We start from the raw sequence: 14,584 nt of genomic DNA on the forward strand, positions 1-14,584 counted from the left end.
TGTCCTCCTTCCACTACACCTACCCGCCCAGGGGGCAACGCTTGTTTGGGCTTCAGCACTCTTCTTCATTCTTCAGGCATCACCTCCTCCAGGAAGCCCTCCATGACCATTCCAGTTAGGATTAGGTCCCCCTCTTCTGGACTTCCAAAATACTCAGGACTCGCCTACCATCAGCACTCCACCACCAGGCTGAACTTGTATCTCTGTCCCCTCAAGCTCTCTCGCATGGTACCAAGCGACTTGAGAAAAATCACTTCAACGTGTGGTTCTTCTTATTCCCTAGAGCCTAGCATGATGCCTGGCACGTATCAAGAGTACTAGTCACATTTAGGGAATGAACAGATAAACGAAGGAGTGTATGTGTAGGTGTTACTCTGGGCTTCTTTGACAAAGAGAATACAGGCACTCAAGAAATTATTACTCCCTGCTCCCCTGGGTACGCTCAGCTTTAAGCAAAACCTTCTGTTGAGAAAAGATTAAATGGAAGACACAACAGGGGACATATCTGGGGGATTCCAACATTCCTCAAATTATTTTACAGAGTTAAATCATGTGTTGAATATGTTTGGAACTTCAGACTATCAGATTTCTTAAAGCAATTGCCCTGTGCTCTGCTAGGCACATCACGGGCGTCATCCTTGCGGGTCGAATAAAGAAAGGACTATCTAGCCTCTAGGATGGCCCCATAAGGATATATCCCAGGCCACTGCCTTCCCACACAACAGGAGAGTGGGGGAGAATTGGCAATGACTGAGTTAACTCACTCCACATCAACAAGGCTTCAGTGGGACTACTCTTGTCCCCTGATGGAATCCATTGGCCAACACTTCTCTCTGGTGCCTCCTTGGAATTCCTGAGCCAGGCAGGGGACAGGCAGGTTGAAAACGGGCACATTTAGATGGCAGGAGAAAGGTGATCTTGAGTCTCTGTTTCCTGGAGACAAGAAGTCCTGCTATTTCTTATAGAGAATCTGAATGAGTGGATACAAAGGAAATTTCCTCTTCTTCTCTACAGGCAACTTTGCATTAGGAGGTTTTCTTATCACAGCAGGATCTGTCATGTGTTTGTCTCAAATTCACTTGGTGTGGTTTCCTGCATGCAATCGGAAAAATAAAAAAAGTAATCTTTTGCATAAGATATTTGCATACAAATTATATTTGGCACTTTTATAACCTACTAGAGAATCTTCGAGGCTCTCTGATGTGGCACAGTGTAATCTTATAATGGAGAACAACGCAGTTTTCTAATAACCAATTGCTTTTTTCACAGATGGATCTGTAAGGGAGTTCTAAGAAGGCAAAAAAAAAAAAAGAAAAGAAAAAAAAAACACAACAAAAAAAATAAACCGGGTCTGAAACTCTGACAGCTTCTTCCAATGAAAGGTAGTTAAATAGGCCTTTGAATTACCGGATCTTACACTGCTGATTGTTTTGCTTCAAGAATGAGTTTTACAAACATTTCTACAGAACAACATTATTAGAGAAGCAATGCTGAGACAGCTCAGTAATGATTGTGGAAGGAGCCCTGGGCCTTCACTAAATTCAAGGCAAAAGCATTGCTCTTCTGCAAAACTAGGCGGATCCCATCTTGAAAAGATGCCACTTTCGAATTCTGACGTTAAGTACCCTGAGAGAGAAGGAATGTGGACAGAGCGACGGGCTTGGAGCTCACAGCCACGTAGAAGGAAATTAGAAGCAGGACTGAGTGCCAGATGCTGAGTTTTCTGCATATCAATCCGCACAAGTCTCAAAAGATCTCCATCCTGGGGCGCCTGAATGGCTCAGTTGGTTGAGCCTCCAACTTTGGCTCAGGTCATAATCTCGAGGATCGTGGGTTCAAGCCCCTGGTTGAGCTCTGTGCTGTCAGTGCAGAGCCTACTTTGGATCCCAGGTATCTCTCTCTCTCTCCTCTCTTTCTTCTTTCTCTCTCTCTCACAAATGAAAAATAAACTAATCAGTACCCTGCCCACAGTGCCTGCTGCATCGTGGGCCTTCAAGTCACTGTGGAATAAACACGTGAATCAATCAATGCATTTTAGAAAACTGACGCCAGGAGAACAAACTTGACCAAAAAAGTCATGCTGGGCACAGTTCTGCTAACACAGAAGGTTTTCCAGTGCCTCTGGCTTCCTCTGTTGATGGAGGCATGTTCTTGTAGCCACAGAAGGAAGAATGGGAACGGAAAATGAACAGTAAAGAGACCAGTTCTTTCTTGAAGTGAAGACATATGATGACCTTCATGGGCCGTAAATACTTCTGCCTTCATGGCCCCTTCTTCCATAAAATACTATTAAAAATTATATTATACAACTGAGTTTTTAAAAAAGACCAACATAACTCAAGTTGGATTTTTTTTCCCTCTGATTTTAAGAGAAAGTAAAAGGTTTTTATGGGCCTTTAAAGGTACTGTGGGTCCCAGGCACCCCAGGCCCCATACCCGCTGTGCCTGACAGAGAAGGCGGCCAGGACGGTGTCATGTGAAGATGTCATCAACTGGAAAAACCACACACAGAAATGCTAACCTCAGTCCACATGCCTGCAAGGCTGGGATCCTTACAACACCGGCCAAACACTACAGAGATAAATACCCAACAGTTCAGTTAGGATTATGCTTGGTTTCAGATACTAGAGACCCATCTATAGTGGCTTGCCCAAATCGAAAATTTTCATATGAAATAACTCCAGATGAGGGCAGTCCAGGATTGCAGAGCTACTCGTGGGGGGCGGGGGGGGGGGGCGGGGTGCGTAGAGAACCCATGCTTCTTTGACTTTCCTCTCTGGTGTCCTTACCACGGGTCTTTGCTCCTCATGGAGGGAGAAGGCATCCCATCTTTTTTCCAAGCAAGATTGAGAGGAAAGGGCCAAGGCTCAGGGATAAAAGCCTTCACCTCCAGAAGCTTGGTTTTGCTGGAGAAGGAAACCTTCTGCAGGCCTGAACTGGGTTTCATGGCATCCCAGAGAATCTGGAAAAGTAAGGACAGTAAATCCTTGGATGGTGAGTAACTTGCCCTGTGAGGGTTCTGCAAGATGAGTAAACATTTCTAATAAATTTTAACTTGATAAACGAGTGATGTCTGGAAACACAAGCAGTATAGGGTACCGAACGTCACCTGATCACAACTGAGCCAACGGTTCTGTGTCTCTCTCTCTCTCTCTCTCTCGGTCTCCGGGATTGTGGGTGGTCACCTCCCATGCTTGGATACTTGGTCCCAGGCCACGGTGTTTGGCAGAAATCAGTAAATTTTCAGGACATTGGAAGGTGCCCACAGCTGGCACTGTTGTATTTTTGGTCACTTCCAAGCACCTGTGGACAGTCCTTTGCTTTTCCAGACAAGAGTGAGCTTAGGAACGCTTGCGTCATTCTAAGTCACGGGACAGGCTCCTCGTTAAAGCTGCATGAAGAGAAAAAGATTCCATTGAGCCAATAGATAGCAGTGATTTGGTTAGTGATTGTGAAAGTCACAACAGCCCTCCTCTACCAGCCACGAAGGCTTTCAAAAGGAAGCACAGGGTAATTTGCTTATTTTTCTTTCTATTTTGTGTTTTCTTTATAATTTTGTATTATATTATAGTATTAATCCTTTTTATATGTGTAGTTTTGGGTCGTGGAACAAGTCATCTGAGTTTCCATTATTTCTTACGGGGAAATTTGCTTCGATATACAAGTGCTTTGGATTACCACCGTGTTTCTGGAACGAATTATGCTTGCACACCAAGGTTTTACTTTCTTTCAAGTGGGATCATTGCTTCCCCCAAACAAAACCAGGTTCGTAGGAAAAGCGTTAAGTATAAGGGAGAAAGGTGGGGACGGAGTAGGCAGTCAGCAGTGTTGGCTTCAACAGCCATACTTCCTATAAAACAAAACTCTTCAGTCCTAATGAATGACCAAATCTTTTCTTTTGAATTGTTTTATGTTTTTCATATTTTGAGAGAGAGAGAGTGAGCAGGGGAGGGGCAGAGAGAGAGGGAGACACAGAATCTGAAGCAGGTTCCAGGCTCCAAGCTGTCAGCACAGAGCCCCACGTGGGGCTCGAACTCACGAACCATGAGATGAGGACCTGAGCCAAAGTTGGATGTGTAACCAACTGAGCCACCCACCCGGGGGGCCCCTGAATGATCAAATCTTTGGAAACACAGCTCAGTTCAGGAAAGTTTGAGTCTAACAGAAAACGGGGAGGGAGTTTGCAGGTTTCCACCAGGAGGAGAAAATCTGGGCCAGCTGCCCTCTGTCAGCACCTGGGCGAAGTAAGAAAATGACGTGATGTCATGCCGTCTATTTGCTAACATTTCTGCAGCAACCGCTTCCCCAGGCTGTATTTATTTTTACAGATCACTTATTTGCTAGTACAAGACACTGGCCTTGTCTTTCTAGGCCAATAAAAATAGGCCTGGCTAAATCTTACCAACTTGCTAATTTTTACCTCAAGTGCTATTCCCTCAACAAGAACACTGCTGGACGCACAGCCCAGCAGGCAGAAGATGCCTCGGGGTGCTCTCCTGACCCGGCTACCCGAAGCTCAGCTCATCGGGGCCTCTTCCAGCAGACGGCAAGCTACACTTGAACCCTCGCTCCTGAGCGCCATTCTCGGTCATTAAAGCACGCAGCCTGTGTTTGTGAGTTGAACTAGGAATGTGGCTCAGCAACGCATTCAAGCTATTCTGATCTGGTTTGCTTTCTTTTCGTGCTTCCAAAACGGGGGCAAATTTGCCCCTCCCCCTCCCCTGGGGACATTTGGCAACAACGGGGCGTATTTTTGGTGGTGGCGGCTGCTACTGGAATCTAGGAAGCAGCGGTCAGGGATGATGCGACATACGCATCCGACAGTGCACAGAACTGCCCCCCACGATGAAGAATGATGCAGCCCCAAATATCCATAGCGCCGAAGTTGGGAAACCCTACTTTACTTGAATCGGCACAAAATCTTGTGAGGTAGGAGCCCAGACCTCAGAGAGACTAACGGTCCTATTAGGGGTCAAGGACCCCATCAATGGCAGAGCAGGGACTAGAATCTGGGTGTGAGGCCAGAGTCCATGGCCTCAGCCACCCAATTTTGGACACCTTCACACCTTAACTGTAGGCAGGGCGCTCATGAGCTTCTGCCTTCTCTGACTCATGCACCGCACTGGGCTTGGCAACTCCTACTTGGGATTTGTCTGGTAGCAGTTTGATAATCTAGTAGCAGCCAGAAATTGGGATTTATTTTAAGTTATATCTTTACTCCTATTCTTTTCCTTCCTTAGTCCTCTCAGCTGTCTAACCACATGCCCGGTGGTTAATCTTAATCTCCCACATTTTGAATTTTAGCCGCTGGTCCTGAGGACTTGAACTTAGCCTCACCGTCCTCACCTGTAAAAGGCTTCTGGAATTTCAGGCTTACAGGGGGGATTAAATGAGATACTGTGTGAGCACTGCGCCTGGGCCAATGGTGAACAGCCAGTAACACATCAGCTGTCTGTCCGATCCCTAGTCTTCTGGCCCCAAACTGGCTCAGGTGACAGGTGAAATGGAAGTTATTCCCATGTATCAGAGATCATTTTAAGGCTATTAGATTAGGATTGTGTTTTTTTTTTCTTTTGCTTTAACTTTGTTGATTCTGGCACGCTGTGAGAAAGGTAGCTTATGTTATGCCACAAGATACACACACACACACACCAAAGTGTGACATCCTATACTTATCATTACTAAGCAGGTTTCATTCTGATATTTCCTAGCTCAGTTTTCTAAATACTGGTTGTAACACACTGCATTTATTTTACCCACAGGTTAAGAATACTAGATGTTGTAGGATTCCATTTATATCTTAGAGATAAAACTATGTGGGAAAAAGCAGATAAATCATTTCGCAGGACCACAGGGGGAACGGATAGCAAAGGGGCTGGAGGGAAATTTGGGGTGATGGAATGTTCTAGATCTTGATTGTGGTGGTGGTTATAGGGCAGTGTACGTTTGTCAAAATTCATCAAACTTTACAAATAAAGAGTGGATATTATGTTCATTGAAATGCCATAAATGCTGATTGTTTAAGACTATGGTGACGGTGAGTGAAATGCCAGTGTTGTACTTGATTTGGAATTTCCTCATATTCAAATGACCTAGGAATACGCAAATTAACCATCAAAGAAGCCAAGCACCATACACCTTTATTGGCCAGCCATCAATGTTCATTTATTTATTTTCAACGTTTTATTATTTATTTTTGGGACAGAGAGAGACAGAGCATGAACGGGGGAGGGGCAGAGAGAGAGGGAGACACAGAATCGGAAACAGGCTCCAGGCTCTGAGCCATCATCAGCCCAGAGCCCGACGCGGGGCTCGAACTCACGGACCGCGAGATCGTGACCTGGCTGAAGTCGGACGCTTAACCGACTGCGCCACCCAGGCGCCCCTATTGGCCAGCCATCAAAATAGATACCCATCACCATCAGAACATATACCAGGGCCTCAGAACCTCACTCAGCAATCACAACCATACACTGAATTAGAAATTGTTTTAGGAATTTTAGAGATGAGGAAACGGAGGCACGCATGGGCAACGTTACTTGTCCAAGTTTATGTAGCTAATAAGTGGTTAGAAGGGGGGAATCGATCTCCGGTCAACTGTGACATAAGAATACCTATTTGGTCTTTATCTAAACACTCGGAATCCCTGAGTGGGAGAGGTTAGGTGGGGATTGGTTGCCAGAAAGACCAAGAGATGAGTAGAAGATTGGAACTTTCCCACCCCTGACCTCTGGGAGGGGAGAGAGTAGAAATGGAGTTCAATCACCAACGGCCAATAACTTAATCAACCAAAGTTAGGCAATGAAACCTACATAGACGCCCCTCCGTGACAGGATTTGGAAAGGGATTAGTGAATACCTTGTGCTCCTGGGAGGGTGATGTGCTCTGCGTTCCTCCCTCACACTCTGCCCTACGTATCTCTTCCTTTTGCCTGCTTCTGAGTTGCTGCGTTTATAATAAACTGGTAACAGTAGGCAAAGGGCCTTCCCGAGTTGTGTGAGTTGACCTAGCGGATCAGGGGTCTTGGGAATCTCCAATGCATAGCCAGTTGGTCAGAAGTGTAGGCAGCAACCAGACACGGGGCACTCGTGTGGGACTGAACCTTCCACCCGAGGGGTCTGTACTGACTCTAGGGACTTAGCTTCCGAATGGAGTTGTAAGATGCCCAGTTGGTGCCAGAAGTGGCTGCTGGGATGGAAAATATATATACACACTTTTCGTGTCAGAAGTGTTGCGAGTGAAAATGAAGCAGACGGGTTCCATGGCCCACTGTTTAACCCTGGGGGGGGTGGGGGTGGGCAGGACCTCCCGGGCAGAGGAGAGCCTTTATTTTCTATTCCCTCTAAGCACTCTCAGTCTCTTAGCTGCAATGACTATTCGTCATTCTTAAATGCTGGATCCAATCTGCTGCTGCCACTCGAAGAAATAGATCTTAGATGTTTTGACAGATGTTAGATGTTACATATCAAATAACAAACACTGCAGCACCAAAGCAATATCATATCAGTTTGATTTTCCATAAGAAGGCTGATGAATAACCACAAACAAAAATCTTTTTTCAACAAATTTAAGGGACCTTCAAGCAAAGACCAAGGTCTCAGCATTTCCAGTCTTTCTAGAAAACTCTGGTTTCACCCCACCTGCTAGTTGATAAATAACACCTAGACAAAGGCATTTACTGAACCATCATGTCTCTGACAAAATTTCCCATGCTGCCATTGCTAAAGAAGACAAATTAAGGGATCGGGGCTTTAAAGGCGCACCGTGACTCAGGAGGGGGAAAAGAAGGAAGATATTATACAATTAGAAGAACAAGATTAAAAGAAGAAAAATCCTCTTGTCTTACCCCGAGAATCACGGTGCCGCCTCCTGATGCATTTCACCACTTGGTCTCTTTCCCCACTTGTAAGATTATATCAGCAATAGCTAATAACCATAGTTAATATCAGTGCAAACCCAATTTAATTTAGGGGTTTAAATGGAAGGCCTACTATAGATTTTAGCTCACAGACATTTATTTTTCCTTCTACCCTTGGACGTATGAAGCATTAGCCAGCACGGATTCAGCACTAATGATTTATATTCGTTTCTAATATTTAAATACCGGAAATTTCACAAATCCAGAGTTCCAGCTTTTCACTAACCGAACACACAAAACCAAAAACCCTGGAAGTTTAGCAACTCTTGGCTTCACGTTTCTGCATGGCGACACTTGGCTTCCCCATGAACTGGGGTTCCTGGCCTCCACTACTGCCAAAGCTGGCCCAACCTCCCTTATTGACATTACTTGTGTGGCCCCTGGAGGCATTTGAATTGGGCCTTCAGTTTAAATGTGGCCATTACTAATTATCTTAGTAAAAAATCCCCCCAAATTCATGCTGTCTCTTATCACTGACAGAATGTCCAATGATATAGTGAGAAAGCCCACCTGTTATTCTCACTGGCACACTATGGAAATGCAGCCAACATGGTCCCGTTGCACAGCAAGGAACACCAAGGCCAATGAGAGCAATGTAATTACTCAGTGTAGTAGAAACAATGCCTGTTTTAGAATTCTGACCAGCTCAATTCAAGGCCATTCCTACTTACTGGCTGGGAGAATTTGAGTAATTATTCTCCCTGTTCTGTATTTCAGCTTCTTCTTCCTAAAATAATACCCACTCGTGTGTAGGTGAAAGTCAAATGAGATAATTTATTAAAAATCTCTGGAAAATAGCAATTTCTCATTAAGTGTTAATTCCCTTTGTCTCTCTTCTATAACATGGACACTATGGTAATCTCACAAAATAAGACCAGAAGCATCTTTCATTTCAAACATAGTCTCTCATTTCATGCCATCGTGGAGGAGAGGCGCTTGATATGGGAAGAACTCCAAAGCCGAAGTATTTTTACAGTTGTCAAAGAACTTTCATACCTACGACTTCATGTGGTCTTGGCCAAATGCACAAGAGAATCGCTTCTGTTATTTTGTAGATGGGGATATTGGGTCAAGAGTCTGTATTTCAGCCATCTCCGAAACTTTTCCAGTTCTTACTCTCTTTTAGAGCAGGCTACAGGGCATTTAAAAAATATACTTATTATTATCCCATTTCATTGAGACGAGAACCCAAGAATCCACAGAGAGGTTAAGTGAGTTGCATGGAGTAGCACAACCACGTGGTAACTGAGAAGCTCCCAGATGGAAATTCTTTAATCCCACCCATCAGTTCCTAAAGTGGGATCCTTAGAACCCCAATCCCAAAAGATGCTCCAGGGAAAAGAGCTCTCCTACATTTCAGAAACTATTGTAGTATCTACAATAAACTTGAAAATAGTAGAGACAATGAAGAGTGTGATATTGGAGGATGCTTGGTTTGATCTTGGTTTGATCTACACATTTAATACTTGCAACGCCCTAAGTGGAAACCTGCCTTCCAGAATTTGTGAGTTGGGATCTGCAAAAAATAAAAACAAAACACACACACACACAAATACTCATCAACTCCCTCACTCCAACAGTGGTGTCTACTGTCTTTTTGACTGGTCAACACCAGAAGTTTTGCTAATTAGCATAATGGATGTTAGAAGTGGTTCTTCTTGCTGAACAAGGGGGTGTCCAAGAATACGACCAGAAACAGAATAGCCAGAGATGCTGTAGACATTCTGATCCCTTTCAGGATTAGGGAGTAAGACTCCCGCAGACCCAAAGCACCTCCACCTGGCAAAATGGCGGCCTTGCAGGCTTAGGATTCCCCACTGGTCCTCTTTCCAGTTGCTAGCTGGGAGACTCTCCCATCTCCCACTAGAACCTTAGCTCAGTCTTGCTGCTAGGATGCTGCCCCGTGTGTCTCAGTAAAATCTGTACTACGCAAAGCCATCAGAGCATCTGAACGTATCAGGAGCTCATCACTCGGGCCACATCACTGTTTCTGCCCCTGATGGCGAGGTATTGTTAGCAGGTGCCTGAAAATTTGATATAACTGCATTGTAAGCAACTATCCAATGGCCACGTGTGACAGCCAGGAGACCCGCCTTCACCTACCTTTAGTCACTGAAGGCTACTGATGCCAGCCAAAGTGGTGTAAGTCCAGTTACAACAAAAATTCTGCATCTTGTGGCCTCCTTTAGACTATTACATCATGTTTACTCTGCTGGGCTCCAAGAAGTTCACAAAGACACTGGTTTGACTCTCCATTTACCAACGATTCACTTAAGGACAAAACTCCCCCGTCCCCGCCCACCCCTCCGCCTACCCCCCCCCCCCCAACCTGAACTGGCACCCCCTGGAATGCACTTGAGGAAATCCTGGTCTAGCCCTGTCTGACCCCTTCACTATTAACTGACATTTCCTCCAGGCAAGGAGAGGACCAGAATTAGACACTGGGCTTTTATGACTTCAAGAGCGGACTTCTTCCCATTGTTCTCTGCTCTTTTCTTCCTTCTCTGAGTAAATCACAGGATCATCAGAAACCCTATTGAAGCCTCTCTAGGACCGCACTGTGATCTCTATCTTCAAAGCCATCCTGCTAGGCCTCTGGCTCACAATTTGCATGACAGCTGAAGGAAAGTAAATTTGGGGGCTGGCTTCCTTTGATAACCAAATGCGTCTCTTTCTTTCTTTGTTAGGAAGGTACAACTTTAAAAGGAATTCAGTGATGAGGAAAATAATTCTACAGTATTTAGCGCGGTGCAGTCACTGTGACATTTGCTCAAAATAGGAACTGCGCCCAGTGTCTTCAATAGAGGTCAATTATTGAATGACTGGACTGGAGGGTTTAAGAGGCGAGCAACAGTTCTGGGCGGGAGCCCCACGTGGAAGCAGGAAAGAGGCAGAAAAGACACCTGAAGCATAATCCTCTGTCCTGCTCACCCTGCCCTTTCTTCCAGGGGCATCTTCGGCACAGGACCGGCCACAGCATTTGTGAGACCAAGTGCAAAACAAAAACACACTTGTTCAAAAAGCAGGAAAGACCTGCCACTTAAGGAACTGAAATGTAAAGTGTTTTCCTTTCTTCCTTCCTCGCTCTCGACCTGTCCCTGTGTTTGTCACTTGCTATTAATGTGATCGTAGGAAAAATTAACATTCCGAGTGAGTAGCAGGGGTTTTACTGGTCCCCTTCCTATTGTGCCGTCTCCATCTTAAACGTTAATATAAGAACATTTAATTCACACGCTGAATCACCAAAATCGCACGGCTCCCATTTTGTGGCTCCAACGGGCTCATCTATTTTGTTCTTGCCCCGAACAGGGGAAACATTGCACAAAGTGAACACGGTGATTTTTATTTCATTTTATGATCACATCTTATGCATGTACCTTCTAGCAACAATACTGTAGCTTAGGTTTAATGATGGATAAGGTAGGACTGAAGGCAAAAGCCACTATGGGTTGCCCTACATTTCCTTTCCCTTCTAGGTCATATAGGAAATCAACATGAGAAATAATACAAGGCACTTCTTTGGTTGTCTGTGTTTCTTAGAATAATATTGCCTGCTTTCTGCATTTGAAGCAAGTTCAAATATTAGGGCCGACCTCTCTGTAGGAAAGAGGTTACTCATCCGAGGTAGAACCCAGATCACGTACACCATGATTTAATGATGCACCTGCTGTGGTCTCACTTTCCATTTCTTCATTTACAAAGTGAGTATTTATTGAGTACGCATGAAATTCACTAGGAATTTTGTTTGGTGCTGAGGGTACAAAGCTAAGCCCAAGAGACGGAACATTTTCTCTCAGGGAACTTGAGAAGCATGGAAAAGGCAGACAATTTACTAACCACATGGAAATGTTCATGCACAGCACCCATTAATGTTTAGAATGGGGCTTCCTAAAAGCTTATGACTGGTGACTTTATCCGGTCTGGGGGTCTCAGGAAGGAACTTTGACAGGCTGGTGTTTAAGTTGAAGTCTGAAGGGTCAGTTTTGCAAGAGTGGAGGAAGGTAAGATTTTTCTGGGCCAAAGGGACAGACAGCAGAAACAACGACCTCTGCGGCGAGAGGGCCCAGGTCCTGCTGAGCATCCCGTTCACAGAGAACATTGATTTCACAGGTAACACGGAAGATGGGAGACACGTGCAGTAGCGGGGAACCTAAGCCATCGGCTGGTTGAGGGCACAGGTCATACAGCGCAGGACCCGACAAGCCTTTCCCGCAGAGGGCGTATGGCCCTGCCACAACCACTCAGCCCTGTGGGTGTCACGCAAAAGCAGCCACGGCTAATATATAAACAAACGGGCACGGCTCTGTGCCAATAAAGCTTTATTTACAAAAGCAGGAAGGAGGTCGACTCTGGCCAGATGCAGACCCTTTCTAGAGAGGGCTTCCACGTGTGCTGCGTTGGTGGTGCCTACAGAGGGTAACTACCTACCGAAAAAACAAACAATCAAAGCCGATTCTTCACCTCTTGGGGTTTCCAGGGTAAACAAGCAAACGAACACAACACGTAAGCAACCTAGAGCCATACAGAGGCGCCCTCATGGTCTGGCAAAACTCAGAGCAAAAAATACCAGTCTTTGCCCACCTCCGACATCTTAAATCCGCCCCCCCCACCCCAAGAAACTCCTGCCTTTCGGCAGAGGGAAATGCAACGGTACCAAAGGCCAAGGAAGAGACGGTTGCTCAACAGTAAGGATGAGAGGACGCTGGGGCAGGCGGGGCGGCGGGAGGCCAGACGGCTGGTGGCTCGGTGCTGATTCATTAACAACACCAGCTGGACTCTGGCTCTGTCCTCGCCCTGCCTGACTTCTGCAGACTGTGCTCGGCTTTCACAAGTAGCTCCTGGCTGGCGGTTTCCTATTAAAAAAAGAGCAGCACAGGAGGCCCTGGGACTTCAGGCATCTTAGAGAAACAAAGGTCAAACTGAGTCCCTTCCTAGTCGTCATGGCAACAAAGAGACTATCGCAGAGGCACCGAAGCGGCCACGCAGGAGCTCACTTCCAAGCCACAATCACGACACATGTCCCCTTCCTGTGTGCAACCCACGTGCAGAACTGCCCTCCTACCTGTGTGCCCGAATCCCTGCATCTCCCGGCGTCCCGACTCCTCCTCCTGACTTCCTGGGGGTGTCTTGGTTAAGAACACCTTGCTGATGGCCGCCAGGTGCCAAATCTCACCTGATGGGAACTCTCCATTTCTATCTCCGCGGGGGCAGGGACGGGGGAATTTTAAAGAATTTAAATTTTAAAGAATTCCATCCTAAAAATGGAATTTTATACCTCCTGCATCGGAATTACCTAGAGGTGCTGATTGAAAATGCACAATCGTGGGCTCCACCCCAGATCTACAGAATGATCATCTTCCGCCAACATTTGATAACTACAAGTTCAGTGGGTAGAATGCACGTGGCATCATCCTATTCAGCACAGCTGTAGGCAAATGCTTAGCGCGGGTCCTGCCTTGGCTGAGTCAAATCATCACAGATTGAGCCAATGAGCTCACTCTGAACTCAGCCAACTGTTGACTTTCGTCAGAAGATGGGCAGTCTTACCTCCGATGTTTAAACAAAAGAACTCAAGACCTTCACACAAATGGAAAGGATTGAGTTGGCTGGAAATCTGAAAATGGGTGTATTTGTCCTGGGACCACAGGGAAGAAGAGACTGTTAGTACAGTTGACCCTTGCACAACACAGGAGGAAGGGAGACTGACCCCCACTCAGTTGAAAATCTGAGTATAAATTTTGGCTCCCCCAAAACTTAACGCCTAACAGCCTACTGTTGACTAGAAGTCTTACCAATAACATAGTCAATTAACCCATACTTTGTGTGAGAAAATACACGGTATTCTTACAATAAAGCAAGGTAATAAAGCAAGAAATGGTAAGAAAATTGTAAAAGAAAATACATTTACAGTGCTGTACTGGATTTATATTAAAAAATCCACATATAAGTGGACCCGCATGGTTCAAATCTATGTTATCCAAGGGTTAGTAGTAGTCGATACAGTATTCCCCCCTCAAAGTTAAGACTGTCCCCAAATGGAATTATAAAATGTCACTGTATGCAAATCTACACTGTCTTTGGCTTCGTTCTGTTTGCTGAGCTACTGGTGAAATATTTTGAGCTCATCAGACCAGGTACACTGCTCTGGTTTCATTCAAGCTATTTCCAGCAACTACAACAGACAGCCTGGCACGCCCAGGACGGTTTTGAATAAACACTTGGTAAATGAATGAATGAATTTCAGAAACCCAGGCTTAGTCTAGCAAGCATTCGACTAGCTACTACATTATTCTGCCTGAATCTGAGTAAAAGATCTTTATAGCACTAGCCCCCCGCATGCAAAGGGGAATATGCAATTTACTCTCTGATCCCCCCCCAACACCTCCCACCCCAAAAATGTTGCTTTTCTTAGTATGTAATTAAAGCAGAAAGCAACAACTGTGTCTAAGAAGAATTCTGTGGCTTCATCTCCAGATTTAGTTCATGTCCAATGTTGGCAAGAGTGCTTTAGAATATAGTTTCAATCATGTACAAATCCACCACCGTTTTGAAAAAGCTCCCGGTATGTTCATCACCTGGGTTAGAGATTAGGCAAAGAAAAATCATTTCAAATAATTACTTCCCTTATTAAGGCCTGAGATTAAAGTGTTTAAATCTCTCATGTTC

The sequence above is a fragment of the Leopardus geoffroyi genome, chromosome A3 (assembly GCF_018350155.1).
Source record: "Leopardus geoffroyi isolate Oge1 chromosome A3, O.geoffroyi_Oge1_pat1.0, whole genome shotgun sequence".
Classification (NCBI taxonomy): Eukaryota; Metazoa; Chordata; class Mammalia; order Carnivora; family Felidae; genus Leopardus; species Leopardus geoffroyi.